At 47.1% G+C, this 22416-nt stretch overlaps 1 protein-coding gene across 2 annotated transcripts in view; it reads right to left on the reverse strand.

Annotated features, from left to right (window-relative positions):
• The window catches only part of SND1 (staphylococcal nuclease and tudor domain containing 1), a 375610-nt gene that overhangs the window by 94051 nt on the left and 259143 nt on the right, over positions 1 to 22416 (reverse strand). The gene's annotated exons all lie outside the window — the stretch shown is intronic.

Here is a 22416-nt window from a genome sequence, read left to right on the forward strand (position 1 = left end):
AACCTCAATTTTCCTATTTGTAAAACAGTAATACATACCTTCTTCATAAGGTTGCTATGTGAACTAGCAGAAATTATGTATTTCAAATATTTTGCTGTGAGGGGGTCCTGGCATGGTGGCTCAACTGATTAATCATCCACCTCTAAGTGGCAGCATCCCATACAGGTGCCAGTTTGTGCCCAGCTGCTCCAGTTCCAGTCCAGCTTCCTGCTTGTGGACTGAGAAAGCAGTGGAGGATGGCTCAAGTCCTTGGGTCTCTGCACCCAGAAGAAGCGCCTAGATTTTGGTTTTTGATTGGCTCAGTTCTGGCTGTTGTGGCCATTTGGGGAGAGAACCAACAGGTTGAAGAAGATCTTTCTGTCTCTCTTTCTCTCTGTAAATATACCTTTCCGATAAAAATAATAATAATACTAATAACAAATAAATAAATCTAAAAAAATACATTGTTTGAGCCCGGCACAGTAGCCTAGTGGCTAAAGTCCTTGGCTTGCATGTGCTGGGATCCCATATGGTCACCGGTTCTAATTCCGGTGGCCCCACTTCCCATCCAGCTCCTGCTTGTGGCCTGGGAAAGCAGTGGAGGACAACCGAAAGCCTTGGGACCCTACACAGTGTGGGAGACCTGGAAGAGCTCCTGGCTCCTGGGTTTGGACTGACGCAGCTCTGGCCATTGTGGCCACTTGGGGAGTGAACCAACGCATGGAAGCTCTTCCTCTCTGTCTCCCCTCATCTCTGCCTTTCCAGTACAAATAAATCAATCTTAAAAACGAAACGAAAAACAGCAACAACAAACCACACCTTTGCTCTGGGGGTGGGGCCTGGCACTGCAGGTGACTTAGGCTGATGTCTGTGGCTCCATGGTCACATACAAGCATCGGTTTCAGCACAAGCTGCTCCACTGTCATGCCAGCTTCCTGCCTCTCTGCCTGGGAATGCGGTGTAAGATGGTCAGGCAAGCAGTGGCGTCCCTACCACGTGTGGGCAATGCCGAGTGAGATCTAGTGTCCTGGCTGCGAGCTGGTCCAGTTCCACCTCCAGCCTTTGCCAATGACTGGGGAGTAAACCAGTGGGAACTACTCATGACTAAACTGGCAGATTCTCTCTTTGCAAATACGTTTTATCAATAACAGTAGACATGTGACAGATCATGAAAAATGTTACTTTTTTTTTTTAATATATAGTGAAGACCAAGTTGGTACAAGTAATCAAAAAAATTCTTGCTGGGGCTGTAATTATGAAGCAAACAGTTGAACTAGAGCAGAGACAAGGAAATTCAGGACAGGATGCATGAATCAACGTCTTAAGGACTGGGAGGTGCTGCCCAGTGCACGAGTGGCCTGGAATGAAGGCACAGGGCATTTGCCATGGCATGTTGGGAGGCATCTGGGCTCCACTCAGACACCAGCAGGAGGGAGAAGAGGCCCCACCGCTGCCCATGTAAGCAGCACACCTCAGTATGGATAAATGCTGGCGGCCTGAACTTGAAGTTCTCAAGGTCTCATAGGTGGACTACGTGACAGGAAGTGAAGTGACAAGTGGAGCAGGGCTGCAGCAGGAGGGTGGGCAGAGCTGGAGGCAGTGCCCACCTCCCACCCTCAAGATGCCCAGGCGGCTGAAGGGTCCCTTCCCTACAAGTGTCAACTGGGGAAGAAGACCACAAGGAATGTAAGGGAGGGTGAGAAGTTACTTTTGCAAAAGACAGCTTTAAGTCAAAGAGCCTGAAATGAACGATGGAGGGAGAGATGAGACAGGAGCAAAATGGAAACAAAGACAGCCTGTGTCTCCTACAATCTCAATAGCCAAAAAGCACTTTTCATTTTATATCTGCAAACTAAGCAAAAGTGGAATTGCCAGAGAGAAAAATAAACAATTCCATTGAACTATTTTGCCATATACCCAGAGATGACGCATGGCTGCAGAAACAAGAATAAAGCTGAAACAAGCACTCAGTTTGTTTCTGACCCTTGGCAGCCATTTGGGTGGGGCAGACCGGGGTGCTTCTGGTGGCACATCAACAAACTGGAGAAGTGGTGGGTGAAGCAGGCCAACATCCTGAGCGAGAGGCCAGAGGGACGGAGTTTTCAAGTTCTGTGCTCCACTCTGTGACTTCGTTAGCATTCTCAAAGAGCCCAGCAGCTTGATCTGCATCCTGCAGAGCAGCAGGTGACTGAATGGAGAAAGCATGATGGTTCAACAGGCCTGGGGAGTTAAGCAAGTAACGCAGCAATGTATTCCAAGCATTTTTCAGCAGAGTCCTGTGGACTGGTGGAAACCAGCTCTATATAGATGTTCCAAGGCGTTCCACTCTGGCAGCTGGGCTAAAGCAGGTCAAGATCAGACACTGAAGCAGGCTCCTCCCCCACCCACTTTCACTCATCAGCGCAGTGGGGCAGGTGGGGTAGTACCTCTTCTTCCCAGGAATGGGGTGAGGAGTTTAGGCAGGATGCCAACCCAGGGCCTTGGCACTGGGAGAGGCAGCATCTGTCACAGGACCAGGTTCAAAGGCAGGGCAAGGAGGGCAGGAAGGGGCTTGCCATAGCTGAATGCCTGAGTCACACTAGAGCTAGCGAAGATGAGCCGTTTTCAAACTTTGTAAAAATTTTTGCCAAAATTAAAAAGAAAATTTATCTGTGGCCTCAAAGTTTGAAATACAAGCCTATTTTTCATAACACATAAAATATACTTTATATACATTATATAATATTTTCCACAAGACTTCATGTTTAACAAAATTTCCAAATTTCTTCATCATCTATGTCATGCACACAGTAGCTTTTTTCATTTAATTTTTTTCATTTAATTTTTTTTTAAAGATTTATTTATTTATTGGAAAGTCAGATATACAGAGAGGAGGAGAGACAGAGAGGAAGATCTTCAGTCCCATGATTCACTCCGCAAGTGAGCACAACGGCCGATGCTATGCCGATCCGAAGCCAGGATCCAGGAACTTCTCGGTACCCCACATGGGTGCAGGCAGCTTTGGGCTGTCCTCTACTGCTTTCCCAGGCCACAAGCAGGGAGCTCGATGGGAAGTGGAGCTGCCAGGATTAAAACTGGTACCCATATGGGATCCCAGCGTGTTCAAGGCGAGGACTTTAGCCACTAGGCCATGCCGCTGGGCCCTGTCCATTTAATTGTAAAAAAGAGAAAAGCACAATGACTTTGACCCTGAGTCAATTTAAGATTTCCAGCAGGGCACAACACAGTGTGTAGACTGAGCTGTGAAGGAGGGGGCAGGTGGCACATCTACTCTGCTTCAGACTCAGTTTCCTACTAAAGTGCCTGGGAAAGCAGCAGAGGCTGGTCCACATGCCTGAGATCCTGAAATGCCTGTGGGTGACACGACAGAGCTCCTGGGCTTCTGGCATCCGGCTGCAGCAGCTCTGGCCTTGGTGGGCACCAGGGAGTCAATCAGTGGATGGTAGAATAAATCATTAAAAAAAAGAGAATGTGTCCAGTGATGGGGAGGACATAAGAATGTTAAGAGCTGAAACAAAAACAGCTGCGCTTGCCAGCGACAACCCAGTGGCAACATCAGGGTGACCTCGCCTCTCAGGAGACAGGAGTAAGGGCACCCAGTTCCTGCGGCACCTTTACTCAAGCAAGGCCTGCCATCAAAGGCTCCTGTGCCTGCCCTGCTGCCTGCCTCAAACAAACACAGAAGGGCAAGAAAAACAAAACTGGGTTCCCAGGCAATGGCCCCAGGCTCTGCAGGCAGCCATGGAGGGCTCTGTAGTCAGGGAGAGTGGGGAAGGGCAGCGCTGGAGGGACAGGTCCCCAGTGCTCCCGAGGCTCTCCGCAGCCCCGCAGGAGGGTCTGTAACTCAGGATCCTGTACATGACCACTAATAGCTGTCATTTTCCATAGTGCAATAGTGCAGTGCTGCCTGCTAAGGACACATTAACTCAGCTGGGCTTCGCACAACACAGGTGCAAGTTAACAGCCAAATTTATCCTGGACACCCAAAAACCAAACAAGAAATAAAATATTCTCTGTTCATTTTAAACAAAATTACACCTTTACAAAGCCCAGATATTCTAGGGACCCGAACGATGGCTGGTATGATGGCTCAATGGGCTAAGTATCCGCCTGCAAGGACCAGGATCCCCTATGGGTGCTGGTTCAAGTCCTGGCTGCTCCACTTCCCATCTAGCTCCCTGTTTGTGGCCTGGGAACAGTGGAGGATGGCCCAAAGCCTTGGAACCCTGCACGGAGAGATCCTGAAGAAGCTCCTGGCTTCTGATTAGCTCAGCTCTGGCCATTGTGGCCGCCTTGGGAGTGAAATCAGTAGATGGGAGATCTTTCTGTCTCTTCTCTGTAAACCTACCTTTCACATAAAAATCTCAAAAAAAAAAAAAAATTCCCAGATAGTCTAGAGAGCATTTTCTATCCTACACAGAAAGTGCCAGAATGAAGAGATTTCCAGAAGAGCTGTCACAGGGAGCAGAGGCAAGGCCCATGCCCTTCCAGCAAGTTCTAGACACTTCCTCTCCAGCTTCAACTGCTACAGGTAAAAAGCATCATCCGTCACACCTTGTCGAGCCTTAATGGGATCAGAGTGACTGGGATTATTTGAAACAAATAAAAAATAATCCTTTTTAAAAGGATTTTTGCCTTATTATGTACGGTTTAGGAAGAGAAATTTTATGAGTGCTGTCAGCACAGTATGGTGCAGGGTCCAGCTGTGCTGCTGAGAAAGGGCCGCACTCTCCCAGCTCGCTCAGCCTGGGTCTGGGCCAAGGAGGCTCTGCCGACTCTCATCTGGCCGAAAAGTCCTGCCATTTTGGTTAGGACCTTTTGTGAGTCTTACCCAAGGCTTACTCACGGCATGTGACGTGCCTCTTTAATAGGAGCAATCATCATATTAAAAGAAATTATACACTTAGAGACATTGACTAACTAGGTCAATTAACACAAACATTTGGCCAGTCAGCTTCAGAACAAGAAGTAAGAAGCACAAATTCTTGTTAATGACAAGATAATGGCTATATAAGAGATTCTATTGATGGCTATGTGAGAATAATAAATTGTTCTGAATATTTTATACTGTATATTGAGTCTTATGATAATTAAGCCTCAGGACTCAAAGTGTGTTTGCTTTCTCCATGACTCGGCAATGTAGCAAATCTGCCAAGGGTGCAAGTGACAGCCTCCCAGTAGCACTTGGTCCAGTTCACAGGAGATCAGGCCTTCTCCTAAGGAAGGAAATCAAACTAGTTGGGGTGGGCTGGTGGAGCACAACGTGCAGGGGTAGTCAGTGGCGTTCCCAGACCTCACCAAGGGAAAGGCGTGCAAGGCACGCAAATGCACTTGGCCTTCTTCACGTGTAAGAATCCCACAGCTCTGCAAGTACCTGCTTGCTCTCCAAGCCAGGAACACTGTCCTTGTGCTAGGCATTGTGTTGGAAGGTAAGGATTCAATGATGAAAAATAACGACTTTGTGTTCATGAAGCTTAATTATCAGTTTAAATTTTTTTTCCTCTACCATTGTATAAAGTGTTTTATTGGTGGCCTGATCTTGCCTATAAGTTGCAGAACGTTAGGAACTACTGAAATGTGTGAGGCAAGTGGTTTCTGCTATATGTTGGGAATTGCTGAAAGAATGCAGACTTGAGGAGGCAACCTCGGTTTCCAGCACATGACCCTGGCCTCTGTTCTATCGTCTAACAGCTGCAAGCTGGGAGCAGGAAGTCAGAGCAGGAGGTAGAAAGTGGCAGGAAGGGGAGGGAGAGGTGCTACCGCATGGGATGCAGTAGAAGAGATTTGTCTGAACACAGGAGGCCGATGTCAGGGGAACCAATCAGACAGATAAGAGAGGAGAGACAGAGCGGAAGATCTTCTGTCCAATGATGCACTCCCCAAGTGGCCGCAACGGCCAGAGCTGAGCTGATATGAAGTCAGGAGACTCTTTCTGGTCTCCCATGCGGGTGGGAGGGTCCCAAGGTTTGGGGCTGTCCTTGACTGCTTTTCCAGGCCACAAGCAGGGAGCTGGATGGGAAGTGGGGCCCCTTGGATTAGAACTGGCATCCATATGGGTTCCTGACGCGTGCAAGGTGAGGATTTTAGCCATTAGGCTACTGTGTCATGCTCAAGATTCCCTTTTTAAAATGTGAACGATACAGCAGCCCAGTGCAATGGCTCAGTGGGTCAATCCTCACTGTGTAAGCACCGGTTGATTCCTATCCCAGCTCCATTTCCCATCCAACTCTCCGCTTGTGACCTGGGAAGGCAGTGGAGAGTGGCCCAAGTGCCTGGGACCTTACATCTATATGGGAAATCCGAAGAAGTTCCTGGCTCCTGGCTTTGGATCGGTTCCGCTCTGGCCAATGTGGCCGCTTGGGCAGTGAACTAGCAAACGGAGCTTTCTCTCTGTATTTCCTTCTCTCTGCATATCTGATTTTCCAATTTAAAAATCAAAAAAAGTGAAGTGTACAGTGTGCACAGATCAGCCCATGAAGGAGCGGGGAGAAGGGACGAGAGCAGAGGGGACCGCCTTGCATGTGCACCGGGGTTCCCTGGAACGACCTCAGGCTGAACCATGCTCGTGGTCCAAATCTGTGAAACTCGATGACCTGGGATCCTGCAAGCTTTACTTAAATGTTTCCAGAAATATGCATGTTCCCCTCATATTTTCAAGCAAAACAAATTAAAATATTAACTGCTTGTAAGAGTGGGTTCTGGGTGATGACCACATCTTATTCCTTCCAGTGTTCAGTTCCCTTTCTAGCATTTTTCATCCTCAGTACATCCTGAAGGAAGAATACCAGTGAAAAATACTTTTAACAGGTAAAGGCACATAAACCAGGTGACTGAGTCTCTAGGCTGCAGAACAGTCTGATCCACTTGAAAAACAGGAGTTTATTGCAAACATCTAGAGAGGGGCAGTCTGAATCCCTGACTACATACATCCAACTTTTCCATAGGTATGTAGCCCTTTAAAGAAAAAGAAAAACAAAAAAGTAGTAGAGCTAAACCCATTTACCCCAGTGGTGCTGAAATCAGCATGCCTGGATGGCAAGGTGTGAGTCCCAAACAAGGCAGCCATGCACAGCATGTCAGAGAGCCTGGATGTTGGCCACGGGCAGGGATGTCCAGTTTCCAATACACCAGAGGACAAAAACAATTCTGCTGGTGGCCCATGTTCCACTCCAGGAAGCTGGGTGCCCAACATGGAAACCCCGAAAACTGGAGCACACTCAAAGAGAGCAACAGAAAGTGACTGGGGTGGGTAGGTCTGCCTCCAAGGGGGAGATAAAAGGTGCTAATCAGTATAGCTCAGCCAGGCAGCGACCTAGAGGGCATCATAACAATCTGCAGATGTCTGAAAGGTGTCAGCACAGGAAGGGAGGGGGGGAAGCGCCTGGAAACAAGGGATGTAATAGGGGCAGGAGACTCGGGACAAACTACTGAAAACACTTGAGCGTGTGCATGACAACTGGGCTAAAGGCAAGAAGACACTGTTCCTCAATCTCCGATCTGCAAAGCAGTCACTAAGCCCGCCCCTCTGCTTATAGAGACAAGAGCCCAGGCTGGGCCCTGTGGCTGCTCTATGCATGCAAAGGACTTGTTAATAATTCAAATCTAAATACTTTAACTACTTCCTGGGGAAATGCTAACAGAACTCTGGCCAAGCAAGTCATCAAGGACACACATGTCAGTCTAAGCAGGACCTTCAGAACAGAAGCGCCTGGTTAGCAGGTCAAAGTGGGGCGCAGTGTAAATGCTGTGGGTGCAGAGAGCCGAGAAACGGCCAGGACAGGAGATCAGTAGCTGGGCTCTCCAAGCTAGGCAGGAATCTGGGGGAAAGTTTCCAGATGGGAAGCCAGGTATGCCTGTGCCTCCCTCCTCATGTCATTGTCAAGGACAAAGAAGGTAGAGAAACAACACCAAAATAAACTTCCTGTCACAATGACTGCACTCCAATACCTTTGCCTGAGTTCCTGCTGTTGCAGCCGTCTCAATTTATAATCCACAAGCTCTCAGTCTTTTTTTTTTTTTAAGTTAACACTGAGGCATAGCAGATAAAGCCATTGCCTGTGATGCTGGCATCCCATATGGCTGCCAGTTTGTGTCCTGGTTGCTTCACTTCTGATCCCGTTCAGTCTCTTGCCACCCGCATGGCAGATCCAGCAGCAGCACCTGACTCCTAGCTTTAGCTTGGCTCAGGTCCAGCCATTTCAGACATGTGGGGAGTGAACTGGTGGATGAAGATCTCTTGGCCCCATCCCTCTCTGTAACTCTGACTTTCAAGTAAGTAGATAAACAAGTAAATCTTTATTTTTCAAAAAGCCCTATATATACAGAGAATGCAACATGTTAACAATCTGTCCTAGTCAATTTCCTGTTGTTGATATAGTTGTTCTCTCCCCAAGGGTCAAAAACAAACACTTTTTTGTTGCTTCATTTTTTTTTTAATTAAAAAAATGTATCTGCAAGACAGAGAGAGCTCTCACTTGCTGGATCTCTCCCCAAGGCTGGCAAAATAATCCAACCTTCACTGTGAATGGCAGGAACCCAGTTACTTGAGCCATCACTGCATTCTCCCAGGTGTGCAGTAACAGGAAGCTGAACTGAAGAGCCCAGACTTGAACCTAGGCACCGTGGATGTGGAATGGGGGTTGTTAAAATGAACAAAGACTCAGTCATCAAGCTGGAATGGAGAGGCCCAGTGCTGGGGCTCAGGTGCCGGCTTTGGGAGTGCTGACTCAAATCCTGGCTGTTCCACTTACAGTCCAGCTCACTGTTACTGCACCAGGGAAAGCAGTACTCGGGCCCTTGGAGACTGGGCTGGAGTTCCTGGCTCCTGGCTTCAGCCTTGCCTAGCTTGACTCCTGCAGCCGTGTGGGGAGTAAAGATCCCATGCTCTATTTGTTACCTTCTTTCTGTCTTGGCTTTACTCAACTATAAAAAAATCAATTTGCAATTTTTGTTTCTTAAGAAAAAGGCAGGGGCAGCTAAGCCATCTAATTTTAAGTGATATGGCTATCAACTGTTTAAAGGTTTTAAGAAAGAAAAAAATTTGAAAGTCTCCACTTGCAAATATTGTTAATGAAAACAGTGAACATAATTTTGATCCTTTCACTGTTCCTGTGCCACTCTGATTTAGGTTAAACTCAAAAGCATGTTAGCTTGGGAGGGGAATAAAAGGTTTATAGCAACCAGTTGTATATATACTATAATTGAATTTTCAAGGAAATAAGTTACAGGAGTGGTTAAAAACTTGCATTTTCTAACATTAGTCACTCAATACCATGTTAATTAACTTCATAATGTTGTAAATTTCCATGTTTCATCTTGTTGAAGTTGTATAGTGGCTTTTCATTGGAGGGGATGATATTCTGCCAGCTCTACTTTCAGACCAAGGATGGTCTCCCAATGAAACTGTTCAATTTATCTGGACAATAATATGCTGGACTCTCTGAATGACCCATGCCCACAATGAAGGAATCATGACTGGTTATGAACTGTACTATTGTAACAATATGGAGGAATTCAATATGGGGGAGGAAGAGCTTGGGGAAATCCAGAGCCTATGAAACTGTGTCATAAAATGATATAAAAATAAATAAACAAGTAAAACAGTGAACAACTGACTCCCCAAATGGTCACACCAGTAAGGTCTGAAACAGGAACCAGGGTAGGAGGGACAAGCATCTGGGCCAACAGCCACTGCCTTCCAGGTAACTTAGCAGGCAGGCTTTTCAAAAGCAGAGGAGCAGCTAGGACTTGAATAGACATTCCAATATGGGATGCTGGAGCTGAAAGAGGTGGCTTAACTGACGGTGCCATCACACCAGCCTCCAATAAATGATTAAGAATTAGTTCTACAAATTGATCAACTATCCCAGTCAAGTGTTGGCAGTGAAAATCTGGGCAATCAGAAACACTAAGGTGGACTATGTCAACCAACGGATTCTGGAGAGATTTCAGCAAGTTGTAACTGTTGGACTATCAAAAGCACTTGAGCAGGGTCCTTGGAGCAAGCCCCATGTAGGGGACCCTGGGTGAAACTTCCCCCTTACCCCAGATACAGAAAGATAGATAATAGAGAAAGAGAGAGAGAGAGAGAGAGAGAGAGAGAGAGAGAGAGAGAGAGAGAGAGAGAGAATGTGGAAAAAAGATCATAAAATAAATCCTGAAAAAAAAAAAAGAGTTAGTTCTACATGGTATGAGACCTTAGTTTGTTATCGAAAGAACTAAACTAAGGATTTAGCATTGCTCAAATTTTTGCTTCTTTAAACCTCAATTTTGTTATCTCAGGGGAGGTAGCATCTTGAGGGCCAATTTTGGAACATGTCACTGCTAAAGCTCTTTCAATGATCAGAATAAAGGGGATAAAAGAAGAATGAAGGGATCCTAATTAAAGGGATCAAGCATTTCAGGTAATTGTAGTCAGGGGAGTCAGACTGGGCAGATGCTGAGACCAGAGCTGTTCTGAGTTCACAGAAGCCTGTTTCTTTAGCATAGACCTTTATTAGGTTGCTCTGATTTTGTCCAGTTTGATGCATTTGTTGAAAGCCCAGGAACTGAAGTTAATTGGCGACAGGAACAATAACAAGGAGTCTTCCCACCGCAATGGGAACAGCAGCTCCCTTCGACGAAAGCAGGTAAAGGAATGGGATAGAGAAAGGCAGTCACAGAAAGGAAATGCAGAGATTCCTAATAAACTTGCGTTGAGCGGCTGGTACAAGTCGTAATAGCTGTCAATATAGATGCCTGTCAGTAGCTGTTTAAAGTAAGGGCAGCGCCAGCTCCTCCTCCGTTCCCCAGTACCTGGCACATGGCAGATGCTTCAGAATTGTTTGCTACATGAATGTCAGGGAGGAGAAAACCTAGCAAAAACAGACAAAGTGATCCTGTTATGACAATCTCCTGTCCCAATTCTATGCATCTAAGTCAACACTTTGGAGATTGGAGGAGTTCTAGGAACGCTTGCTTCCAGCACTTTACAGTGAGTGTTCGTCAAATGTTAAATTACTGACCCTGCTAAGTGGAAGGGACAAGCAAAGGATGGTTTAGAAGTCCTATGCTGGATTTCCTGCTCAGATCAAGTTGGGAAATGCACAGAAATGGCTTAATCAAACTTGATTTAGTGTTAGCTTCAGAAACCAAACAATCACTCCCAGCAAAGGGTAGCTTTGCAGCTACATCGGAAAACCTCTTATAATTCTCCTCATTGCAAAGCAATCTGAAAACAACGATACTTCGAGAAAACTCTCGTTGATTAACGAGGCCTTCCTCTTTCTGTGGCAACCCTAGAGCATGGCAATAAACCACCCAGCCAGGCTGTTTCTGCCATGAGCTGGGCAAGGGGCCTGGGGAAGTTCATCTCCCGATGTACTTGCCTGCCTTGGGGATCTGCTACAAGCAGCAGCTGCAGTACGAGCACCATCAACCAGCACACAAGCAAAAACAAGTATGCACAGAAATCTCTCTGCCCTCCGACCATTTTCCCCTTGGAGTTTCTTCATGATACACATCAAAATGGCAATATCATGTAATTATTAATGCAATGACAGGAAGCCAAGAATTTGAGGTCAAAAGCTGGGACCGTAATAGCTTTTCCAATGACAAGAAGTCTCCTGCATGGTGCAAGCTTTTATGTAATGCAGAGGCAGCGCAGAAATGGTGCCTGCCGAGCACAAACTCCGTGTCTGAGCGAGGAGGGGGAGTTGGTTTCTATGAGAACCTCATGTCTTGCATTTTCTGACTTATTTTAAACGTGGAACTTTATCTCTGAATAAAATCAAACTTAGATGTACCCCCCCCCCAGCGCCGCCCTTCATTTTTGGCACTTAATCTTTGTCCTTTATTTTCCATAGCTTAATAAAGAGAAAAACTTAAATCTAGTGTCCAAGCTTGTGGGGAAGTGAGGAAGAGGCTGGCGGGGAGAAAGCCGCAGGAAGTGAACACGCGGACCTTGTGAGCACAAGCTTCCAGAAGGTGTTCTGGCACACACCTGGCAGCCAAATGTAAAATCCACTTACTTGCATAAATTTAGAGCAACTTTTCTCAACCAAGCTGTGTTGTGTTATTGGAACAGAATGGTTTCAGCATGTGTGGAGGGTATTTATTCCCAACTAATGCCTTGAGCTTTCACTCCACGATAATTGCTCTGAGCTTCTTGTGAGGCAAGTTCCAAACAGAGAGAGAGCACTGGAAGGAGTTGGGCAAGACAGCCACAGCGTCGGAAAGATCCAGAGACGGTGAGAGAGCTCAGAATCTTCCAGTAAGAGTTCTTCGCTTCATGAACTTTACTTGGGCGGGGGGAGGCAAGGTGTAAGAAGAAGGTGAGAGAAGCAAAAAGGGAAAAGGGTTCTAGAAACCCAAGGTTCCTAAGAGCACAAGCTGAGGCTGAGACACCCTTTCCTGGAGAGTTTGGACTCTGGATCACAGTAGAATAATGGAGTTCCTTTATTCTTTTTGGTTGCTAGACTCTCAAGCAGGAGCCTCACAACTTCCTGCGGATTAAATCTGTACAACCCAGGAGCTAGGAGTTTTTACATTTCTGAATGGTTGAAAAAAAAATCAAAACAAGATTACTATTTTATGGCATGTGACAATTGCATGAAATTCAATTTTCAGTGTCTACAAATGAAATTTTACGGGAACACAGCCACACTTATATGCTGTGTATGGCTGCTTTCAATGTACAAGAGCATAACTGATTACTTATGACAGACACCCACAAAACCCAAAACATCTGGCCCCTTAGTGAAAAGGTTGGTCAATTTTTGTTCTAAACTTCTAAAGTATGCTGTTAATGGATTAAATACAAACAAAAACAGGGCAGACACAGCAACTGATTTTTAAGAACTAGAGTATCACTACAGATGACAACTCATGTCTGAAAAAACAACAAAATACTAAGAAAGCTTGCAGTCGAGTAACCTGGGAAGTAAAAGGAAAGGAAATATGGCTCATGGGAAGCTGAGCAGTGACATTAACTGCAGTAATATCTCCTCCATCTTTCTCTCCTGGACTCTACTATGAATGTCTTGATTATTTCGCTCTCACCACTGACTCATTTTGCTTTGGAAACACCAGAGAGGCGCAAACTGATCTCAGCTCTCTGACACTGTCCACTCACTTCTTGTGGCGAGGTCCTTTGCTCCCAAAATTTTGCAGCCACACACTTTGTCTTTCCATTAAGTAAGAACACTCCTAAGTTGCAGTAAATTGCTCCATGGCATTCAACACTGTGCACCTATGTCCAACGAGATGTCCCCACGTGATCTCCGTCACGTCTCCTGCCTCTGCGCTCCAGGAGGTTCCCCGGCTCTTCAGCATTATGCCCTCTCTTCCGAAAGGCCCAGCCATCCTCACACCTCCAACAGTGTGCTCACCATCCGTCTACAGACACGCAATTCTCTGCTATCTTCAAAACCCAATTTCCAAATGTCTGACAAAGATCTTCCCTCTGATGTCCTGCCAACACTGCAAATTCAACATCTCTCAGACACTCAGGGTCGCAGTGATGCAGCAAGCTGAGCTGCCAAATGCAACACTGACGCTGCTTCAAACCGGCTGCTCTGCTTCAGAAGCAGCCCCCTGCTAATGCACCGGGAAAGCAGGGAAGATAGCTACGCTGTCCGTGAGGGGGCCCAGACGGAGTCCAGCCTGGACTAGCACGGACCACTGCGGTCACCTGGAGAGTGAACCAGCAGTTGCCAGATCTTTCTGTCCCTTCCTCTTTCATCCTTTTAAAAACTTTCAAAGACATTTACAAAATAATTTTCTTCTTTCCATATCAATTTTCTCCTCGTCTTCCTTGTCCCTCATTCTGGATTTGGCATCATTATCTTTTAAAGCAGAAAATCTTGATCTTTGAATCTACCTGATTCTACAGCCGCTGAGACCCTTGTCACTTGTGACCAACACTCTTCTGACATACACGCTTGCCATCTTTCTACCCCCAACAATTCTGCAAACACACAGCCCAGGCTGTTCTTCCGACAGGAGCACAAGGTTGCACACAACAGCAGCTTACGAAATGAAATAAAAACCGTGCACTACTATGTTCTAGGCCCTTGAAGATCTAGTCCAATTCCTTGGCAACAAATAAAACATCCATTACCCACCTGACAGCCTTTCAAGTATCCTAAGACAGTTACAACATCTATTTCTATCTCATCCTCATGTCTTATTTCCCTAGGCTAAATATTCCCACAGTCCTCATGAGACAGGAGTTTGATTTCCTACAACTCTATTCCTTTTTCTCCTGAAATGTAGAAAACATGAAGGGAATCCTAACACTGGAAATAACTTTCTAGTTGATTTAATTAAAAATGTCTTCTGGGGGTGGTGGAGTGAGTGATGGGGAGCAGGCTCCCTTTGTGGGGTGACTGGGGCAGGGTGTGGAGCGATCGCACATCCATCCAGTTCCTGGAACTGGGCACAGTTGGGCTGTGACTGCAGTACCAGTTCCAGGGCAGGAGGATTCTCACGTGGGGACTGGATGAAAGAAGTCTTCAGAGACTGTAGGGAGGTGGGTCCCCCTGCCACAGGCTTCGCGCTTCCACGGGCCCATGGCAGCCCCTTCCTTCTCTGTCACTTAGCAGCTGCGGAGCCCCTGGGGTGTTGAGACAATCTATTCATTTCTTTCTTAGTGGCAGGGCTTGTGGGGATAAAAGGGAAGAAAAATGCAGAAACAACTCATTCAAGTCATCCTAGCGGGCAAGGGAAGGCACAGTGTGCACAGAGGAGCGAGCACCAAAACCACAGAACAGAGCCCCGGGACACAGCTTTCATGAGAGGGGAGGCCAGCCCAGGGGAAGTGAAGTGCCTGACAGAGCAGCTCCCAGGTTTGCTCTGCAGCTGCAGGAAGACTGACCTCTTCCTGGCACAGGGGCTGTTCTTACATGTTTGCGACCACATACCTGAACAGAAGACCAGCATGCGGAGCCTGCCCCAGCTGTGATTCCACTAAGGGTGGGGCAGCGGAGGATATGAGGAAGGAAGGAGGGACGAACTTCTTGCACACATATCTCACTCAGGTACCATCAGGAAGACGAGTCCAGGGCTTGTGACAAGCACAGGGTGTCGGGGGAACTGAGGAAAGGAGAAGGAGAGAGCTTGTCCAGGGAAAAGGAGATCTGGGGGCAAAGTGGAAAGGCATGGCACAGGCAGCCTGCATTTCCAACGGCCAAATGGGGCAGGAGACAGCAGTTGCCACAGTCAGGAAAAGACCCTGGGAAAGAATGTAGGTACAATGATCCTGCGGCCATAATTCTAGGCACACACTAGGTCAGCAGGGGCACGTGCCGCACAGTGTGTGTAACTCAGCCAGCAGCAGCACCAAGAACTCAGTGCAGCTGGCTGGAGAAGGAACGCCACCTTCTGCGAGGGACCCTCCACCTGACTCCACTCCTGTCTGTTCCGTGCCTGCTCCCTGCTCCCACCCTGTAGATGCGCTTGCTTGCAATTTCTCCCTGATCGTTTGTAGCTCCTTGTCCTCTCGCCAACATGCCTAAGCTCTGCTTGTTGCCAGGCCTGTCTTGCCTAGCCATTAGACTGGGGTCACTGGCAATTTCTCTTTCTCTGTGTCTCACACGCGCAACTGAGCAGTGCTCTTCCAGAAGTGTGCCCTCTTTCACACTCAGTGTCAGGGTCGGGGGAGATCGGGCCTGTGACAGGCACATAATCTAAAAGAAAAATGCAGGGAACTTTAGGCAATCAGGGAAGCTGTAAGCCTTGTGGGTGCCTATCTGATGGAGTGATGTATTTGTTTCTGAATCTGCAGCCGGTTTCTGAGGTGCTTCCTTCTGAGCTCTCCCCCTACGACCCCTCAAATGCCTGGGCACCCTCTGGCTCAGAAGATCCCTCTTGTTCAGAAGGCAGTTAGATGCCTGATACAAGACACTGTTGGACCACCCAACTGGGACTCCTGGATATGGGTGCGGCGGGTGGCAGCGGGGACTCTCCCCCTGAGCAGCCATCCTCCGAAGACGGCAGCTCCTGAATGGCAAAGAGGACAGCTGTCAGCAATCAGCAAGAGGGCGGGGGAGCGCGAGGCAAATTTCATAGCATAACAGCCAAGAGGAAAACAGAAACAAGAGAGAAACATCTCATATGGCGCCTGTCTGCCTTAATGTCACCAAAGGAGAAATTCCTCTCTCCTGGAAATCTCCCGCTCCCCGGGGACCAGGCGCTGGGTCAGGAAGGAAAGGTGAGCGCATTGCAAGTGAATTTCTGTTAGCCAGCCTGAGATTTCCAGGCGCACAAACACTTAAAAAAGGTCAACATTTTGGGCTGCTACAAGCGGTGGATTCCTGCCAGGAAAGCTTCTCGCTCCTGAGTGAGTGAGTGCACGAGAGGGGAGGGCAGGCAAATGACACCACCAGAGGGAGCCTAGGGGATTGGAGGGTGGTCCCAGGAGGCACCCTCAGGGTACATAGGTGCAGGACAAGGGTTGGGGAGCATCCTAAAGTGCCAAGTGTGATGCACACCACTGAAGTCACCTTGTGGGGATCCAGGCAGCTGGCATTCATCATTTGCTGGGTGCTACCATTCTTATTTTCCTTTTCCCTGTGTTCTGGCTGCGATGCTGAAACATATTAATCTTTGTAGATGAGTGATGCGGTTTAAAATACTGCAGGGTTTGGCTGCCATTCCCTCCCCTGGGGTCTCAAAATAACTCCACACAAATCATTTTTGCTAAGCACTCAGGCAGGCGGCTCTTCGCTGCCAGAACACACGCATCTTATGTAAGAGAGGACGCCATCTAGCTTGCAAGGAGCCACTGGCCATCCTGGAGAGGTGCTGTTGCTGGTCCCCTGGACACTGCATCCCATCCCTGACTCCTGCAGAAAGGCAGACATACGGCCTGATGGACCTGCACAGCGTCCTTGGCAAGAGTGCCCCCGAGAAGGCAGAGGACATTACAAGGAAAGTCAGCCAGTTCAGGGCTGCCCCAGAAAACAATTGCACATGGGACATTATGTGACCACTTCCTGTGGAAAAGGTCCACCCTGCTAGTTTTCTGAAGCTGATGGGGACAGAAAATAACTGAGCCTCTAAGAGTTCAGTGTGGGAGACAGGTACATAAATAGACAGAACAGCCCACAGAATCCCGTCGGGAACCAGGGGCAGCGTGTGGGGTGGCGCTGGGAGGAGGGCGCCTTCGTGACAGTCCGCACCTCAGGAACTCGGACACACTGCCCTGCCCTTGGATCCTCAGAGGTCTCTGCGTGCTCATTCCCAGTGCGAACTCCATGTCCAGGCAATGCTAGTTGCTCCTTGTGCTTCACACTGGACTCTCAGCTGATGCTTTTCACAATTTTAATCTGTGGTATGCTGCAAACTTCCACAAGGAATCCAGCATTCAAAGCATGGCAACTGACCTCACCAATTCTGGCACTGTTTACAAGAGAAATCTGACTTCCCCTTTATCATCCTCTACTGTCAAATAAGCAACAAATTTCCTCAGATTCAAACTCCCCCAAGCCCAGTTCCCAGGACTGTTCTTTCTTCTCCATTCCCAGGTTAGGCTTAAAAACTTCTCAAGTCAGTGTCAACTACCGCCTAGCTATACTTCTGCACGAGAATTCGGGCCTGCCGAATCTAACCCCACCTTGTGATGAAGCGTCCTTTTAAAAACACACCAATGCAATAGAAAAGGAGTGTTTTCCCACTATACCCAATCACATGCATGAATCTCACAGATGAAAAGTTGGATAATAAACCGACTTCATGATTTGATTTTAAGGGTTCAAAAATAGGCAAAAATAACATATGGTGACAAAGGACAGAACACTGGTTTGCCCTGAAGGGAGGATCGTAGGGTGCTAGATACACTTTACACACTCACATGGGTGGGGACTTTAAGGGGGGGGGTGCATACAAAAGTTCATGCAGGTGTATATGTCATTCGAAAATCTTACCTGATTTAGAAAAAAACTAATTTATTAAGCTAGGACATTGCTTGTGAAATTTTATGTCAGGAGTACCTAATCTAGAATGGGACAGGGTTTGGTACAATATATAAGTGTGTGTGTGTTCGGAAGAAGCAGCTGGCTTCTGCCTTTAGATTCACCCCTCAAAAACAATGTCCACGGCACTAGCCTCACACACACCAGGCCCTGACAGAGAGAAGGCCGTAGCAACCTACCTACATGTATTTCACATGATGTAAACACACAAAGCCCCAGAAGGCTAAGAATCAAAAGTAAATATTACAGTCTATAAAGGGTTAACAGCAAATGTTCAACAGAATGGTTGCTGACGGGAATCAATGCAAGTTCATGTATAAAGGACCTAGAAAATACACATCATTGATTATAATTGTCATGCACAAAATCTAACAAAACTGCATTGCCCATCTCTCCCAGACTTCTCATTCACGAATCACAAAATTCCCCAGAGGTAGCACTTTAAAGATCACTGAGCCCCAACACGGAACATCTGCAGAGGCAACCAGAAGTCACAGGTGCTCAGGGGCCCCTACGAGCGCAAATGGCACCTGCAAACAGGTACCGATTACAGGACCTATCCTCGGGGTCGGCGCAGGTTCCACCTCTGCCCAAGGCACCAGCACGCCATGTAGGTGGTTACAGCCCTGCCTGCTCTACTCCTGCTCCAGCTGCTTGCTAACATGCCTGAGAAAGCTGCAGAAAGTGACTTAAGTGGCCGGTGCATCCACATGGGAGACATGGAAGAAGTTCCTGACCTCAGACTGGTCCTGCTTGGGCCATTGTGGCCATGTGGGGAGTGAATCAGTACACAGATTTCTACCTCCCTCTATCTTTCTCTGTAACTTTGCCTTTTGAATAAAACAAAAGACCAAAAACCTCTCCTTTGACAAACAGGTATTTTCCGCTGTCAGTTCAGGGTGAATGCAGTTCAACTTGCTAGGTTCCCAGAGTACTGATTTGGCCTATGGTACTCTAGTTTTGGATGTCTTTTCCTAATAAACCTGAAAGAAGGGTTATAAAACTAGGCTCAGTGTGATACAAAAGATATATAAAAGAAAGTTCTTTGCTTTTGTTTTTTGCCTTTTTTTTTTTTTTTTTGGAAAGGGCTACAGAAAGATCCCCTATCCACTGGTTCATCCCCAGATGGCTCCAACAGCCAATTTTGAGCCATCCTGAAGTCAGAGCTAGGAGTTTCATTTAGGTTTCTCACTTGGGTGGCAGTGACCCAAATATTTGGGTCATACTCCACAGCTTTTTTAGGCTATTTGCAGCCAGGATTCAAACTGGAACCTCTATGAGATTGCTGGCATTACAATCAATGGCTTTGCTTGCTAAACCACATCAGCCCTGATCAAACAATGACTGTCTCCAAGCTGCAAAAGTGCGATACGCACTCAGTAGAAAATATACTTTGAGTCTGGAGCTTCCTGTGAGCTAGCGAAGAGCGGCCGGATGTTGGGCAGCTGAGCAACATGGCTCCCACTCAGTTCTGTGTTCCCTAGGGAAAAACCACCAAGAGAGGTGTGCGGGTTGCCTCGGTGCTTGGTAGGTTAGGGGGATTCAATGCATTTTTCACTCAAAATATTTTCAAATTCTGGTAATTTCTGTAACGAATATACTAAAGTGCTTTCTTGCAAAGCAGATGCATTGACTGACTTAGTAATCCCTGATTACCTTTGTCCAACTGTCTTACTTTACAAATGAGGGAGTAGGGCTGCAAGAGAACCCAAGCTTCAACTCTCAATTACTTACTTATCCCTATAAAACAGATAAAGCGGATGGAAAGCAAATCAGCTGGTGCTGCATGATTCTGAGGAGAAAAACTCAACTCGGCTCATCTTTTTGCTAAGGCCCTGCCAGTGTTGGACTAGAGAATGTCTTGGCGATCGGGTAGGCTGATCAACAAATGGATCAGCAACTCACTGATCCGGTCTGTCATTAAAGTCTATGCCATGTCTCAGGTGCCAGTCCCAAACCAGTGGGTTTATGCAATGAGAGGTGGCGAAGGCAGGCGCCATGTGAACACACTGAGGCAGAGACCAGCTCGGTGGCGGCTCATCAAGGAGGGGGCAGAGCCAGGGCAACGAGCCTCAGGCACAGCTGTGGGATGGCTGACTGATTGGGGAGGATGTGATGGCATTTAGGAGGAGGAGCAAAGGCAAGGCACCTGCAGTGCCATGGCAGGACAGACCTGGGTAGAACTCAGACTGTGAGGGCAGGAGGCCAAGTCTTTCACTCTCTCACTTCCAATCCAGGACACAACTGCATCTTTCCCCTGAAATTTTTATTATAATTTCATAGTCATAAAAAAGGTACCGTTTAATAGAGCTATCTGAATATAGCTGTTCATGGTATCACTGATATAGGAGTAGCTTTAATTAAAACTGTAATCGATCTGGAACCATTATCAGAGTTTTCTTCTTTATATCAATGTCTAATCATCAGACATTTTGAGTGGGAACTTTAAAGGAGCCAAATCAGCCCAAAGTGGACTATTCTATGATTCACCTCCCACTTTACAAAAATCTAACCCTCCAGGTATGACCGAAAGTGTTTTTCTCAGAATTTCATGATTCTTCTCTCAGAAAGCATAGACTGCAGGTTTTTCTATTACAGAGACAACTTCCACGTTCAAGAGTAGAGTGAGTTAAAGGGGGAAGAGAAATGTTTGATTGACAGGAGGTCACAATTCGCTGGCAGAAGAATAAAGAGTGCGTTTCAAAGCAAGATTGGAATTGAAAGCTTAAAATATTCCTTTAAAAAAAGAAACATTGTTCTGACACCCAAAGAGGACAAATCAAATTGGTCTCCTCCTCCCTGGGTCCCTGGAAGAAGAGGGAGAAACACCGGGTACTCAGTGCCAGTTGCATCGTGACCGAAGCTCAGCGACCTGGGCCAAGCAACCACTTCGCTGAACCTCAGTGTTTCCACTGACAATAGCCATCCCTAACTCACAGCATCATAACAAGCACGTAAAGGAAAAACACACAGGGAAACGCCCTCACAAGGGTATTCTCTTGAGGAAGAAGGAAAGGGCCTGAGCTTCCAGATCCCAGGATGCACTTCGAGCCGAGGTTTGGGAAGCCTGAAGAAGACAACAGCTGGGAATCAGGAAGAGAGTAAATCAAGCCGCAGTTACTCATGCTTCCGGAAAGATACAGCTCGATGTCAACAAGTGATGGTCACATGAAAGCAGAAATGACACTCCTTGCTGACTTTCTCCTTCACGACTTCAGCATCGTCATCCCCGCCACTAACGTGTGCATGAGGTATCAGTGTGGCCTGGGAGGCCACTGCCACCAGACAGAGCCTGCTGTCAAGGGGGATGCGACCTCCTAAATAAGATCTGCTTTTCAGGGTTGCCTGGCTTCCTTCTCAAACACTCCTAACCAAGCAGAAAAACCCAGCTGTGCAAGGCTGCCTGGGGGAGGGGTGCAGATGGAAAACAGGCCAGGTACATTGAGGCCCCAGAGGTTTTTGACGGCAGAATGGTGCCATGGCACCCAGGAAGGAGATGTAAGCTGTCAGCTATTCAGCAGCTCGTGAGACCATCCCCAGAAGGTGGGAATGTTCTGTTCAAGATGCCACGAGGAGAGCCTGGTGAGAAATACGCATCTCCACTCTTATACTTAGCTACCATCTGCACTCCCCCAGAGTGAGCAACTTGCTGCACACTGGTCACGCTTTGCATTTTCACGCAGCCTGGAATAGCGCTGCCCTCATCTCTTTATTCAGGTCAGAATATAATGATTTTGGCCTCAAATTGTTTAACAACTTAGAGGAAAACAGATCAAATAGAATGCAACAATCAGAATAAACTATACGGTAATTGCTAGTTTGACTTCAGGTTCTAAGAAGGAAGAAAATATGTTCCATTCCTAAGTTTTCTATATCTGCGAGATATAACAGAATTCTCTGAACTGATACTGAGAGCCACCTGCTTTAAGCAGACATGTGCAGGGGCAGCATTGCTACACTGTGGGTTAAGCCACAGCCTGCAACACTGACATCCCACTTAGGTGCTAGCTGCTCCACATACAATCTAGCTCCCTAGCTCCCTTTCTAGCGGAAAGCCTTGGAAAGCCCGAGATGAGCAGTCCACGTGCTTGGACACCTGCCATCTGTATGTCAGACCCACAGGAAGCTTCTGCTCCTGGCTTTGGCCTGATGGTTGCGGCCACTTGGGGAGGGAATCAGTGAAGAGAGAAATTTCTGTGAGTATGCCTCTCCCTCTTGCTTCTTAACTCAGACTTACAAATCCTCATCTACAAAACAAGATGGCTTCACAGCTTTCAACATTTGCTACATAGAGGCCAACAGAGCTTCCTACAGGGTAGGGCTGGAGTGAAAGGAGACAGAATAGTTAAATACATACCGGGCCCAAACCAGGACAATGTGAACAAACAAAATTCAAGCAAATAAATAAGTAAAACGGAACAAGAAATATGGTGATGCTTAAAGACAGAAAACAGTACACACCAAGCATTCTGATGAAAAAATGCTC

This window comes from Ochotona curzoniae, unplaced genomic scaffold (assembly GCF_017591425.1).
Source record: "Ochotona curzoniae isolate NIBS_2020 unplaced genomic scaffold, NIBS_Ocur_1.0 scaffold_2476, whole genome shotgun sequence".
NCBI classification, from domain to species: Eukaryota; Metazoa; Chordata; class Mammalia; order Lagomorpha; family Ochotonidae; genus Ochotona; species Ochotona curzoniae.